Here is a 12912-nt window from a genome sequence, read left to right as displayed (position 1 = left end):
GCTTTGTGAATTATTTAAAAAATTTCATGAATTAAATACAAATAATTATTTTGATAATTTTATATCAAAAATGCATGGTAATACATGTATCTAGAATTATGTACCCAAGAAGATGATGGACATTTATTGATACCCAATAAATCTGCATAGAAATTTAACCCAATAAATGTATTCTCGTGTGAAACCATGTCTTGTACCCAATAATGATACCCAATAAAGTTTTGGACATTATGTACCCAATATATGTCTAAATGTATGTCTGTCTGTCCGTCTGTCTGTAAACTTTTCACATTTTCAACATCTTCTCAAGAACCACTGGGCCAATTTCAATCAAACTTGGCACAAAGCATCCTTAGTTTAAGGGGATCTTAAGTTGTGAAAATTAAGGACCACGCCCTTTTGCAAAGGGAGATAATTAGGAATTTATGAAAATTTTCGAGAAATTTTCAAAAATCTTCTTCTCATGAACCATAAGACCAGGCAAGCTGAAACTTGTGTGGAAGCATCCTCAGGTAGTGTAGATTTTAATTTGTGAAAATCATGACCCCCGGGGGTAGGGTGGGGCCACAATGGGGGGTCAAAGTTTTACATAGGAATATACAGAGTAAATCTTTAAAAATCTTCTTCTCATGAACCATAAGACCAGGTAAGCTGAAACTTGTGTGGAAGCATCCTCATGTAGTGTAGATTCTAATTTGTGAAAATCATGACCCCCGGTGGTAGGGTGGGGCCACAATGGGGGGTCGAAATTTAACATAGGAATATATAGAGTAAATCTTTAAAAATCTTCTTCTCATGAACCATAAGACCAGGAAAGCTGAAACTTGTGTGGAAGCATCCTCAGGTAGTGTAGATTCTAATTTGTGAAAATCATGATCCCCGGGGGTAGGGTGGGGCCACAATGGGGGGTCGAAGTTTTACATAGGAATATACAGAGTAAATCTATAAAAATCTTCTTCTCATGAACCATAAGACCAGGAAAGCTGAAACTTGTGTGGAAGCATCCTCAGGTAGTGTAGATTCTAATTTGTGAAAATCATGACCCCCGGGTGTAGGGTGGGGCCACAATGGGGGGTCGAAGTTTTACATAGGAATATACAGAGTAAATCTTTAAAAATCTTCTTCTCATGAACCATAAGACCAGGTAAGCTGAAACTTGTGTGGAAGCATCCTCAGGTAGTGTAGATTCTAATTTGTGAAAATCATGACCCCCGGTGGTAGGGTGGGGCCACAATGGGGGGTCGAAATTTAACATAGGAATATATAGAGTAAATCTTTAAAAATCTTCTTCTCATGAACCATAAGACCAGGAAAGCTGAAACTTGTGTGGAAGCATCCTCAGGTAGTGTAGATTCATAGTTGTGAAAATCATGATCCCCGGTGGTAGGGTGGGGCCACAATGGGGGGTCGAAGTTTTACATAGGAATATATAGAGTAAATCTTTAAAAATCTTCTTATCATGAACCATAAGACCAGGAAAGCTGAACTTGTGTGGAAGCATCCTCAGGTAGTGTAGATTCAAAGTTGTGAAAATCATGATCCCCAGGGGTAGGGTGGGGCCACAATGGGGGGTCGAAGTTTTACATAGGAATATATAGAGTAAATCTTTAAAAATCTTCTTCTCATGAACCATAAGACCAGGAAAGCTGACACTTGTGTGGAAGCATCCTCAGGTAGTATAGATTCATAGTTGTGAAAATCATGGCCCTCGGGGGTAGGTTGGGGCCACAATTGGGGGTTAAATTTAACATAGGAATATATAGAGTAAATCTTTAAAAATCTTCTTCTCATGAACCATAAGACCAGGAAAACTGAACTTGTGTGGAAGCATCCTCAGGTAGTGTAGATTCATAGTTGTGAAAATCATGACCCCCGAGGGTAGGGTAGGGCCTTAATGGGTGGTCGAAATTTAACATAGGAATATATAGAGTAAATCTTTAAAAATCTTGTTCTCAGAAACTAATCAGCCAGAAAAGCTTAAACTTGTGTGGAAGCATCCTCAGGTAGTGTAGATTCTAATTTGTGAAAATCATGACCCCTGGTGGTAGGGTGGGGCCACAATGGGGGGTCGAAATTTAACATAGGAATATATAGAGTAAATCTATAAAAATCTTCTTCTCATGAACCATAAGACCAGGAAAGCTGAAACTTGTGTGGAAGCATCCTCAGGTAGTGTAGATTCTAATTTGTGAAAATCATGACCCCCGGGTGTAGGGTGGGGCCACAATGGGGGGTCGAAGTTTTACATAGGAATATACAGAGTAAATCTTTAAAAATCTTCTTCTCATGAACCATAAGACCAGGTAAGCTGAAACTTGTGTGGAAGCATCCTCAGGTAGTGTAGATTCTAATTTGTGAAAATCATGACCCCCGGTGGTAGGGTGGGGCCACAATGGGGGGTCGAAATTTAACATAGGAATATATACAGTAAATATTTAAAAATCTTCTTCTCATGAACCATAAGACCAGGAAAGCTGAAACTTGTGTGGAAGCATCCTCAGGTAGTGTAGATTCATAGTTGTGAAAATCATGATCCCCGGTGGTAGGGTGGGGCCACAATGGGGGGTCGAAGTTTTACATAGGAATATATAGAGTAAATCTTTAAAAATCTTCTTATCATGAACCATAAGACCAGGAAAGCTGAACTTGTGTGGAAGCATCCTCAGGTAGTGTAGATTCAAAGTTGTGAAAATCATGATCCCCAGGGGTAGGGTGGGGCCACAATGGGGGGTCGAAGTTTTACATAGGAATATAAAGAGTAAATCTTTAAAAATCTTCTTCTCATGAACCATAAGACCAGGAAAGCTGACACTTGTGTGGAAGCATCCTCAGGTAGTATAGATTCATAGTTGTGAAAATCATGGCCCTCGGGGGTAGGTTGGGGCCACAATTGGGGGTTAAATTTAACATAGGAATATATAGAGTAAATCTTTAAAAATCTTCTTCTCATGAACCATAAGACCAGGAAAACTGAACTTGTGTGGAAGCATCCTCAGGTAGTGTAGATTCATAGTTGTGAAAATCATGACCCCCGAGGGTAGGGTAGGGCCTTAATGGGTGGTCGAAATTTAACATAGGAATATATAGAGTAAATCTTTAAAAATCTTGTTTTCAGAAACTAATCAGCCAGAAAAGCTTAAACTTGTGTGGAAGCATCCTCATGTAGTGTAGATTCTAATTTGTGAAAATCATGACCCCTGGTGGTAGGGTGGGGCCACAATAGGGGGTCGAAATTTAACATAGGAATATATAGAGTAAATCTTTAAAAATCTTCTTCTCATGAACCATAAGACCAGGTAAGCTGAAACTTGTGTGGAAGCATCCTCATGTAGTGTAGATTCTAATTTGTGAAAATCATGATCCCCGGTGGTAGGGTGGGGCCACAATGGGGGGTCGAAATTTTACATTGGAATATATAGAGTAAATCTTTAAAAATCTTTAATATATAGAGTAAATCTTTAAAAATCTTCTTCTCACAAACTAATCAGCCAGAAAAGCTGAAACTTGTGTGGAAGCATCCTCAGGTAGTGTAGATTCATAGTTGTGAAAATCATGACCTCCGGTGGTAGGGTGGGGCCACAATTGGGGATTGAAGTTTTACATAGGAATATATAGAGTAAATCTTTAAAAATCTTCTTCTCAGAAACTAATCAGCCAGGAAAGCTGAAACTTGTGTGGAAGCATCCTCAGGTAGTGTAGATTCAAAGTTGTGAAAATCATGATCCCCGGGGGTAGGGTGGGGCCACATGGGGGTCAAAGTTTAACAAAGGAATATATATGGTAAATCTTTAAAAATCTTCTTCTCAGAAACTAATCAGCCAGATGATTTTTTATAATTGTTAAGACTTTGGCCCCAGGGCAATTCTTTGGCCTCACAAGAAGGTTCAGAGTTTGATGTATGTTTATATCCCATATATAAACAATTGTTAAGGATCTTTTTGAGAACTGCAATACTCAACATATGATATGACTATAAAATCATCCTGTTAGAAAAGGGACTAATGATTATAAACATAAGAATATCCAGGGGAAACATGGATTTTATTTATACAGGATCTACATGTATTATTGTACATTGTCCAGATAGTTTGTATTATGACTCCATTAAGCTGATTTTATCATACCTATTGTTCCTCAGGTGAGCGATGTGGCCCATGGGCCTCTTGTTGGTTGTCCAGACGGAGTTCCCTGATAATTTGACATAAATGCCAAGTTTGTGTTGGACAGGACTGGGTCATTGGCATTTGCATAGGGGCTCCCCCAACTTGACCCCCAACCCCAGGGCTTTGACTGCTACTGACATTAGCTACACTACCCTGGGTTATGACTCCTGATGACATTTCCCTAGACTGGTTGGGTACTATACCTATGAGTCTTGCGTTAATGCTTCTGTCACCAGGCATTGGCCATGGCATGAAGCTTACATCTGCCTTAGGGACTTCTGCAATGACACGGGGAAAGCTAGGAATTGCCTGCCCCCCTGCGGAAACAGAACTTACCGAGCTCAACACAACCCTTGGACCCCCAGAGAATGTAGCATTCCCCCCATCTGCTGAAGTTGTTTGTACAGCCTCTCCAGGAACCCAAGGACCCCCCTGGCTACTGGAAATTTGTGACTGACTTGGCCCGAAGCTGGCAGCATTACCTTGAATTTCCGGAGATTTATTTCCACTCGACAAACCTGACATTTGAAACATTTCCCTAATCTGTGAACTAACACCCCCGTGGGCATGTTAAGGCTTCCCGATGGATTTTACAGCGATATGTAGAAAGTCACTTGTCTGTACTTCATACGATATGACGTCATAATTAAGTTTGACGTCACTATCTGCATTCCTGTCGATAGTTCTCAGGGAATATGTATCTTAACGTTAAAAGTGAATTATATCAAACCAGTATAATACCGCATGTTTCCTTTACATAGATGCTGCCATTAATGCTAGACGTACAGAAGTTTTTCATATTGAAAACCAGTATCAAATAATCGGCAGTTTTAAAGCTTCGTTTTAAGTAAAAGACTATTTATATTTGGAGACTCCTTGCTACGTGTAAACAACTGAATGAAGAAATTTTAATGCATGAAAAACCAGCTTGGCGCAGGTGAAAGATCAACACAATTTTAGAATATTTTACGTAAAATTGGTAGAAAATATAAGTACCAATGTGGATCGTGCTTGGGAAACCTACGGATTTACCCCAATATTTTCTAAATCGCTTTTGAATAGTAAAAATGTGCATTATTTTGTTGATTTTGTGGAAAGTTTCAACAATATCTTCCATAAACGAAATATCTATTTCTTTCCCAAGCAAGAACTTAAAAGTATATATGACTTAAGAAAAGATTTTTCTTAAAAATATGTATAATTTGATGTCGTTAATCACCTGCGCCGATGTGATTTATATAGATCATTTGCAATATTAGGAATCGCCCGTCACGTGCTTACAGAGTACATATGACGTCACAAAAATGCATCAAATATAAAGTTTAACATCGGTGGCAATAAATGTAAGGCGAGAGAAATTTAATTTTTAGTTTTACGGATTTTGTTGTAAAAAATTTGGGTCGGAGGAGGGAAAATAAAAAAAAAAAAAAAAAAAGTGGGCAAACTTTTATTAATCAAAATTACATATTATTTGCTTGAACTTATAATATTAAGTTTAATTTGTCCACTATCCACTGTGTACTTTGTGTTTGTTTCAAGATCATTGGTATTAACCTTAAAACTTGTTCAGGATAACATTTTCTTTGCTTTTCATAAAAACTTTTAAGCCAAACCATGCATGGCTGACCTCCATCTTAAATACTCCATGTTATAGAGACGCTTACACTTGATTTTACAAGCTCCCTTTGTCAAACGTTTTGCAGATTTCAAATCAAATAAAGTAATTTTAAAACCAAGATCGGTCAAACTTGAAAATTCCGAAAAAATTTCCGAAGATACGAATTTTTTTTCATTATTTTTTTTTTTACAAAATCGGAAAAATTGGGTCGGCGGATCCGTAAAACTAAAAATTTAATTTCTCTCGCCTAACATAGATTTTAAGAAATACTTCCAGTCAAAGTATTTTTGCGATGATTAAAATAATATCATTTTTCAGCCGTATTTTAGCATAGGGACGCCTTAACATTGCTGCGCCATACTTGTTCCGTCATACTGGACGTCTCGAGCGACCCAATACCTGTCCTGATAGAATCGACTTCACTCTTCAGACATTCGAAGTCTATATCCAAACCATCTACCATACCTTGTAAACTGCCTCTTCTCGAGATCATCCTCCGTTTACTTCTCCCCATGACTCTTGGATCCACCCGTCGTTTGATGTACCCTACCTGTAGATAAAAGCCCATCCCTGACGCTATTCCCTGAGGTACTTAACATTTCCGGGCCCCCCTACCAACACCTGCTGTTTGCATCTTCTGAGCCATTAATTCATTCAAAGTACACTAAATCAATAAATCATAAATAAAACAAACCAATATTTCAACAAATGAACACTTGGCGGCTTGCTGCAAGTACAAAACTATGACATACAAAATATATTTTTCAAAATGGCGCCTACCATGTTGTCTCGGCATGGCATTGAATTTTCAATCTTGCCCACTTACATCAAAATTGACCCTGCTCGCAGCGCTGTTTATCGTGTTTCCCACTGCTAAGATGGCGAGATAATCGGGGAAACCGATAGGAATGATCAACAACTTACCAGGTAGGCGTTAAATATCTTTATATATACTTCTTGAACAATTACATCGATCTCGAATGTTCGCAATTGATTTATCTTTATATCTCTCTGCACATGGGCAAATTCATGCGGTGCACGATGAATTCACCCCCACACTTATAATAGTAGGAAAAATCACCACATGCTCAAACACCTGTCTCAAATTGTCCAAGTCAGCTTCTGCTCAAGCCCCAAGCACTAAGACATCATCTAGAAATGCAAGTGTTATTGTCCAGTTCAGTCTGTGCAATATCAAATTTATTGCCCTAGCGAAGGTTGCAGGGGCCTTACGAAGACCGAACCCCATCCTGGTAAACTCAAACAGGCCATGTTTGGTGATAAACTCAGTTTTCTTTTTGTCATCTGTGTGTATCTTGATCTGCCAGTATGCAGCATTGGCATCCAGCTTGGAGAACCAGCGGTTACCGCCTAGTGTGTCCATACACTCCTCGATAAGAGGCAATGCGTTTGTGTCCTTGACATTGACCTTATTCAATGCCCAGTAGTCGACACACCACCGAACACTCCTATCTTTCTTTCTGACCAGTACCGGTGCAGACGCCCAATCAGAGAATGATGGTTGATTAACGTTGGCTTTGAGCCTTTTTCTAAATGACCTTCCTCCTTCCCCTTGAAAACACCGTGCATACGGCGCATCCACTGTTTAATGGGTCGAGCATCTCCAGTGTCTATGCAATGCTCAATCTTGGTAAAATTCCCAAAATCTAGATAACTCACTGCAAACATATATCAGCATACTTCTTTACCAAGCTTACCGCTCTATCCCTCACCTCCGCTGGTGCATTTATTTGAAGATCTTCTAGGAGTTTGGATATATAGTCATACAGTACCGATCAGACCCAACCTAACAGAAAGTAAACCCCAACTAAACCCTGGGTTTACTTTCCGGGTTTACTTTGGGTATACTTCGGGTTTACTAGAGTGGACCCAGAAAGTAAACCCAGTCAGAAGTATACTCCTGAAAGCAGAAGCTAACTGTGTATTCGGAATATACAAAGGGTAGGAATAACAGGAAGTAGGATGGTAAGATAAAATACTAGTCTGCTTCACACTTCAGTGCATACAGATGACCTTAAAAGCAATTTCAAAGTAAACCCAAAGTAAACCCCATGTAAACCCAAAGTAAACCCCGAGTGGACCCAATTTTTCAAAAAGTAAACCCAGAGTAAACTCCAAGTAAACCCAGAAAGTAAACCCGGGGTTTAGTTGGGGTTTACTCTGGTGTTAGGTTGGGTCTGATCGGTACTGTAGTTGTCCTCTCCCCCAACTGCTGCATAACAGTCAACAGTGGAGGTAGCCTCCCTTACCTTTGTACCTTTTTGGTACCTTCGTACCAAAAATGAGTGTGAGAGGCCTGCAACCTTGACTTCAGCAGGGATAATCTAACACTGCTTCTGCTGCCAGGAGGAATCAAACTTGGCAGCTGTGACCTATATGCAGTGGTCGACATCAGCTTCTGAGACATAGGCATTCCACCTCCACTAAAGATTGATGACTGTCCTCCAACAGATGCTGCAGCTTGACTCACAAATACACCATAATGATGACAGCCGGAATCCTGGCTGCCTTCTGCACTAGGTGCAGACCCGAAGGCTATAGGGACTAGCAAGGTGTCAATGCTGCTGACAATGGACCTTAGCAGTTTCGGTGACAGCACGACAGTCTCAATGCTGCTGACATTGAATGATGGAATTCCCAAGCCTCGGCCCGTTGCTTTGAGATAAACTGTACTTCTGCCGGACCAAATAGAGTCTGAGCAAATAGTACTAGGTGGTACCTCTGTATATAAGCGATTACAGCTGAGACTGTCCTTGAGGCATTTAAACCGACTGATGAGGAATGGAAACTATTTTGAGACACCGGTCAATCCCCAGGGAGACCAAGGTTCCGCACTGGCTCCCGACCACCGCTGGCTGATTACCAGTTACCCCGACTTCTGGCGGCTGAGTAACAACAGGCTGAGGCTTATCACACCCAACATGCCTGCTAACATTTGGGTAATAAATAATAAAAATAATAGTACCCATATTTCTGTCAATGGAGCTTAGCTGGAAGGTTACACTAGACTCAAGTGTGCTTATATCTTCCTGCAGAACCCCAACGTCCTGACCTTTTCTCTCCCGGATCAGGGCATAGAATTGCTCAAACCATGGTGCATCATTCGGCTGGTCCCTTAAAGCTCCCTGAGTCAGTGAAATCTCCTCCTCCCCACTCCAAGTGACATTATACCGGGCACTCTCCCAACATAGGTGTACCACAAACACCTATAGTAAAACTAACTCTACCAGGCTGTGGATTCCCAGAACTGGCTCGTCCAAATTTGAATTTCATTCCTGGTCCCTCAGACCATTTTCTCCCAACTATATATACTCACAACTGACATGTAGCGCGTAATCCACCACACGATGGATCAAATTCACAGCAGCACACGCAAGAAAACAAGAAAAGCTAACCTTAAAAGTTATATTTTCGAACATATATATAATTTTAAAAAAATCCAAAATGGCGTCTCCATGTGCCTGCGAGGCAAAATATCCTCAGCTAGCAGCACCAATATAGCGTATCTCCCTAACCGTTACTTTAGGTCGCTGGTGATGCCACAGAGAGAAGACACTATGGGTATGTAATATGATCTTTATTTGGGATTACTAACACATAGAGAAAAGTAAACGAATGGTACAAAACACAGAGCAATTAAGCACGTCTTGTCTCTTGGAAGACAGGCAAAGGGTAATTACATCATCGTCGTGTCAGCAAGTTCAGGCGGTAGCCAGGCAATTTCTACCCGCTATCGCCAGAACCACCACAATATATATCTTTTTAAGAACTGTTTTTAAAAAAAATCATGTTCATTTATTAGAAAAAAACAAATATGCTCCCCCAGTAGTTGCTGTACTTCACATTTATTAAAACACGAGGCTACTTTTCTTTATACATGTATTTTCATGTATGTTTTTGTTATTGAATTAGAAAATCTTAAATGTTAATGTATTTTATAGTCTCTTTATACCAGTATCAAGTGGTTTTGAGATTGAAATATATGAATAAATCTGAGTCAAGTAGTTTATTGAGAAATCGCTTACACAAAATTTGGAAAAAAAGTAAGTTTTGTCCTGGTTTTATTCAATTGTACGTTAATCTGCTTCTGTTTAGAGGACAAAATGTTTACAAAATTTTTAAAACTGTAGCAATTTTATTGCTATTGTCTTAGAATCTTGAAGTAACCAGCAAGACTTTTTTAAATGTACAGTCAAAACTGCCAGAGCGGTCACCCCTATTAAGCAGTCACCTTTCGTATGCGGTCATTTTATTTCCTCCCGATGAAAAATCCTATATAATTGCCCTCAAAAGAGCGGTCACCTGTCTAACGTGGTCAGCGGTCATCGTATTTTTATCCGAAACTGTACAGTCCACATGCATTGGCCGGTCACATGATTTACACCTGGGGGTTTTAAACATGGCTTCTGAATGTCGGGTAATAAATGTAAGCAATTATTATACGCTTGAGGCGAGAGAAACCAAATTAATCGATGTATTTATAATACATAATTGGCAGATCAGATACGAATGGGAATCAAGTGAATTGTTTAAACAAGTATAACAATATGTTTGTTTTATAAACATGAATGAAGTACAGGTGTCAAAAATGTCCGCGGCGATGCAAGAGAAAATTGCTTGATTTAGTAATATGATTTTGAGTTCAGATACGGTCGGTTAAAATGTAATTGTTGATTTGTATGAAAAGTTTTGTTTTCTATATATACGGTACCCATGAAAATAGTATTAGTATCAATAATTTAAAGAAATATAAAAATTGCATGCACAATGCATTGTAATGTATTTCTACTTATTTGTAAATATAATAGATACTATAAAACATCAAATCAATTACTTTATCTATCATTTTGATACATTATGCTAAATATCAAGTATATGATTAAAATAAAATTGAATAATTGTTCTAAAAAGGAATTTGATGTTGGCAAATTCACAAGTCTCTATTCAAAGGTTACCTCTGTTAAGAGGTCACTTTGGGTGCCTCCCGCAGGTGACTGCTTAATACAAGTTTGACTGTAATATGTATATGTCACCTGGTTCACAGGTGTGTGACTGTCAGTCAATATATCGGGTCTCAATAGCTCAGTGGTTAGAGCACTGGCACGGTACGCCAGAGGCCCTGGGTTCGAGTCCCGGTTGAGACTAGACTTTTCACCACCTGTGACATATATGTTAAGGAAATGTTGAATTTTGATTTTGGACTCGGTGGCTAGGAGAATTATTACTTTGGTGGAGTTGTTACACCAATTTCAATGGAACTATTTTTTAGATGCACATGATGCTACTTCCTGGATGGTGCTGAGCCTGTTTGTCAACATGTGGAACCCATGTGTACTTGAGGGTAGGTATGTTTACTATCAATTATCTCTCTTAGAAGCCACATAAGGTATTATTTTTCTGATCTAAAATTTTTCTTGAAGCATTTACCGTAATCCGGTGAATATAATACGCAGTAGTGTACAATACGCACCCCCCACTTTGGGCCTGAAAATGGTGAAAAAAAGCTTGTTGGGATGTATAATACGCATAAAAAAAATTGACCAAACGGTAATCCTGAGTATCAACAAAGCAGTTTTACTTTGTATGCACGCTCAACTTCATCGCGGGAATATGCTACCGGAAATAAGAAAAACACAATATTTTCTTAGATACGGATTTATTGTAACTAATACATCGTGGTAATATCTTTATTTCGTAATCAATTTTTTAATAGACCTAGTATTAAATATTCTACCGTAAATAAAATCAACTACTTTTAACAAGCGTGATATAATTGTTTAGTCATTACAATCCCTGTGAAGTGAAAAACGGACGATGTACAGGTATGGAGATAACGGACCTACATGTAATTAAATTCTTAAATGACTCCGATCAAAGCGATCAATTAGAGGCCTGGAACATAATAAAATATATGCACAAATAGTTGTGTTGTGTTTAGTACACATAGCCTAAGGGGGTGTCTGAGATACCCAAGGTGTCAAGCGTTAGCGGTGGGGAACCACAACTGTTTCAATGGCTTCAATTAACGGAATAGGTTATAGAATCATTTATATTCATAATTATTTGCAATAAATTAATTAGCATTAAGGCCTGCATTTTTTAAAATTTCGATTTACAAACCCGCCGACCCTATTTTTTTAAAAATTCAAATAAAAATAAAAGGACCTGAACTAGCTATTAATTTTATTTTTTCCTCCGACCCGAAATTTTCTTTCTGGTAAAAATAAAAATAAATGTTTATGATAAATGAATTATTGTTGTTCATGCATTGATTAAAAAGACCAAGTTCTTTCCGATCAAGTCACAGGCGCTAGAAGTCACAAAAAACCACCATAGAGCCTACTCCTGTTTGCTTTCATCCAACCCTACAATTTACGACCCTATTAACATGATTAAGTTTTGTGATCGGCAACTTAGCCAGAATTTCCTCAAGAAAGAGAAGTTGAAGTCTTTTTCTATCACAATTCCGTAAATTTAAAAAAAAAACCTCATTGGCAAGAAAATGATAAGTTACTTTTAAAAAAAAAAATTTTTGCAAAATAAATTCTAAAATAATCATAATTTAACCGTTTGGAAATAGATCATCCTCTACATAACGGTTGAAAGTGGGTCATAGGGTTGGACTAATAACCCTAAACACACTAAACACAGGAGTCTTATGACCGAAGGAAAGAGAATGATTTTATTTGTCATTAAGCTAACAAAATAACGAAACATTTCCTTTATTAAAGGTATAATTACATAAATAAATAAAATTTAAAAAGTTAGTTAGTCTTTTTTAAATAAAAAAACTTGTTTGATTTTTCACTGACATTTATGGACATGCTTCTAATCCAATTTATTTTCAGAAACAATATTTTAAATTTTGAATTTGTGAATAGCATTGTTAATTTTATCAAGTAAATGATTTCTCAAACTTCTTCCTATTTTTCTGCAAGGAAGAAGTGAAAACTCCCTTAATTTTTTTGGTCTTAATGTATATGTACAGTATGTACTTGTATATATAAAAAAAGAACCTTTGTTTTTATACATGCATGTACAATATATCAACACAAATTTTCAGTGCCCATGGATAAAATGTGTTATGATAAGAACATCACCAACAACCAA

At 38.2% G+C, this 12912-nt stretch overlaps 1 long non-coding RNA gene and 1 other non-coding gene across 2 annotated transcripts in view; both read left to right on the top strand.

The window, feature by feature from the left end:
- The window catches only part of LOC128170379 (uncharacterized), a 48941-nt gene that overhangs the window by 23274 nt on the left and 12755 nt on the right, over positions 1–12912 (top strand). The window contains exon 3 of the long non-coding RNA XR_008241817.1: positions 11072–11143. This is a non-coding gene — a long non-coding RNA (uncharacterized LOC128170379). The remainder of the gene's footprint in view (positions 1–11071; positions 11144–12912) is intronic.
- Positions 10874–10946, top strand: Trnat-ggu (transfer RNA threonine (anticodon GGU)). Its single transcript has one exon. It is a non-coding gene; the product is annotated as a tRNA-Thr (tRNA).

The sequence above is a fragment of the Crassostrea angulata genome, chromosome 2 (genome assembly GCF_025612915.1).
Source record: "Crassostrea angulata isolate pt1a10 chromosome 2, ASM2561291v2, whole genome shotgun sequence".
NCBI classification, from domain to species: domain Eukaryota; kingdom Metazoa; phylum Mollusca; class Bivalvia; order Ostreida; family Ostreidae; genus Magallana; species Magallana angulata.
Note: the sequence above shows the minus strand (reverse complement) of the source record. Positions and strands in the feature narration are given on the sequence as shown.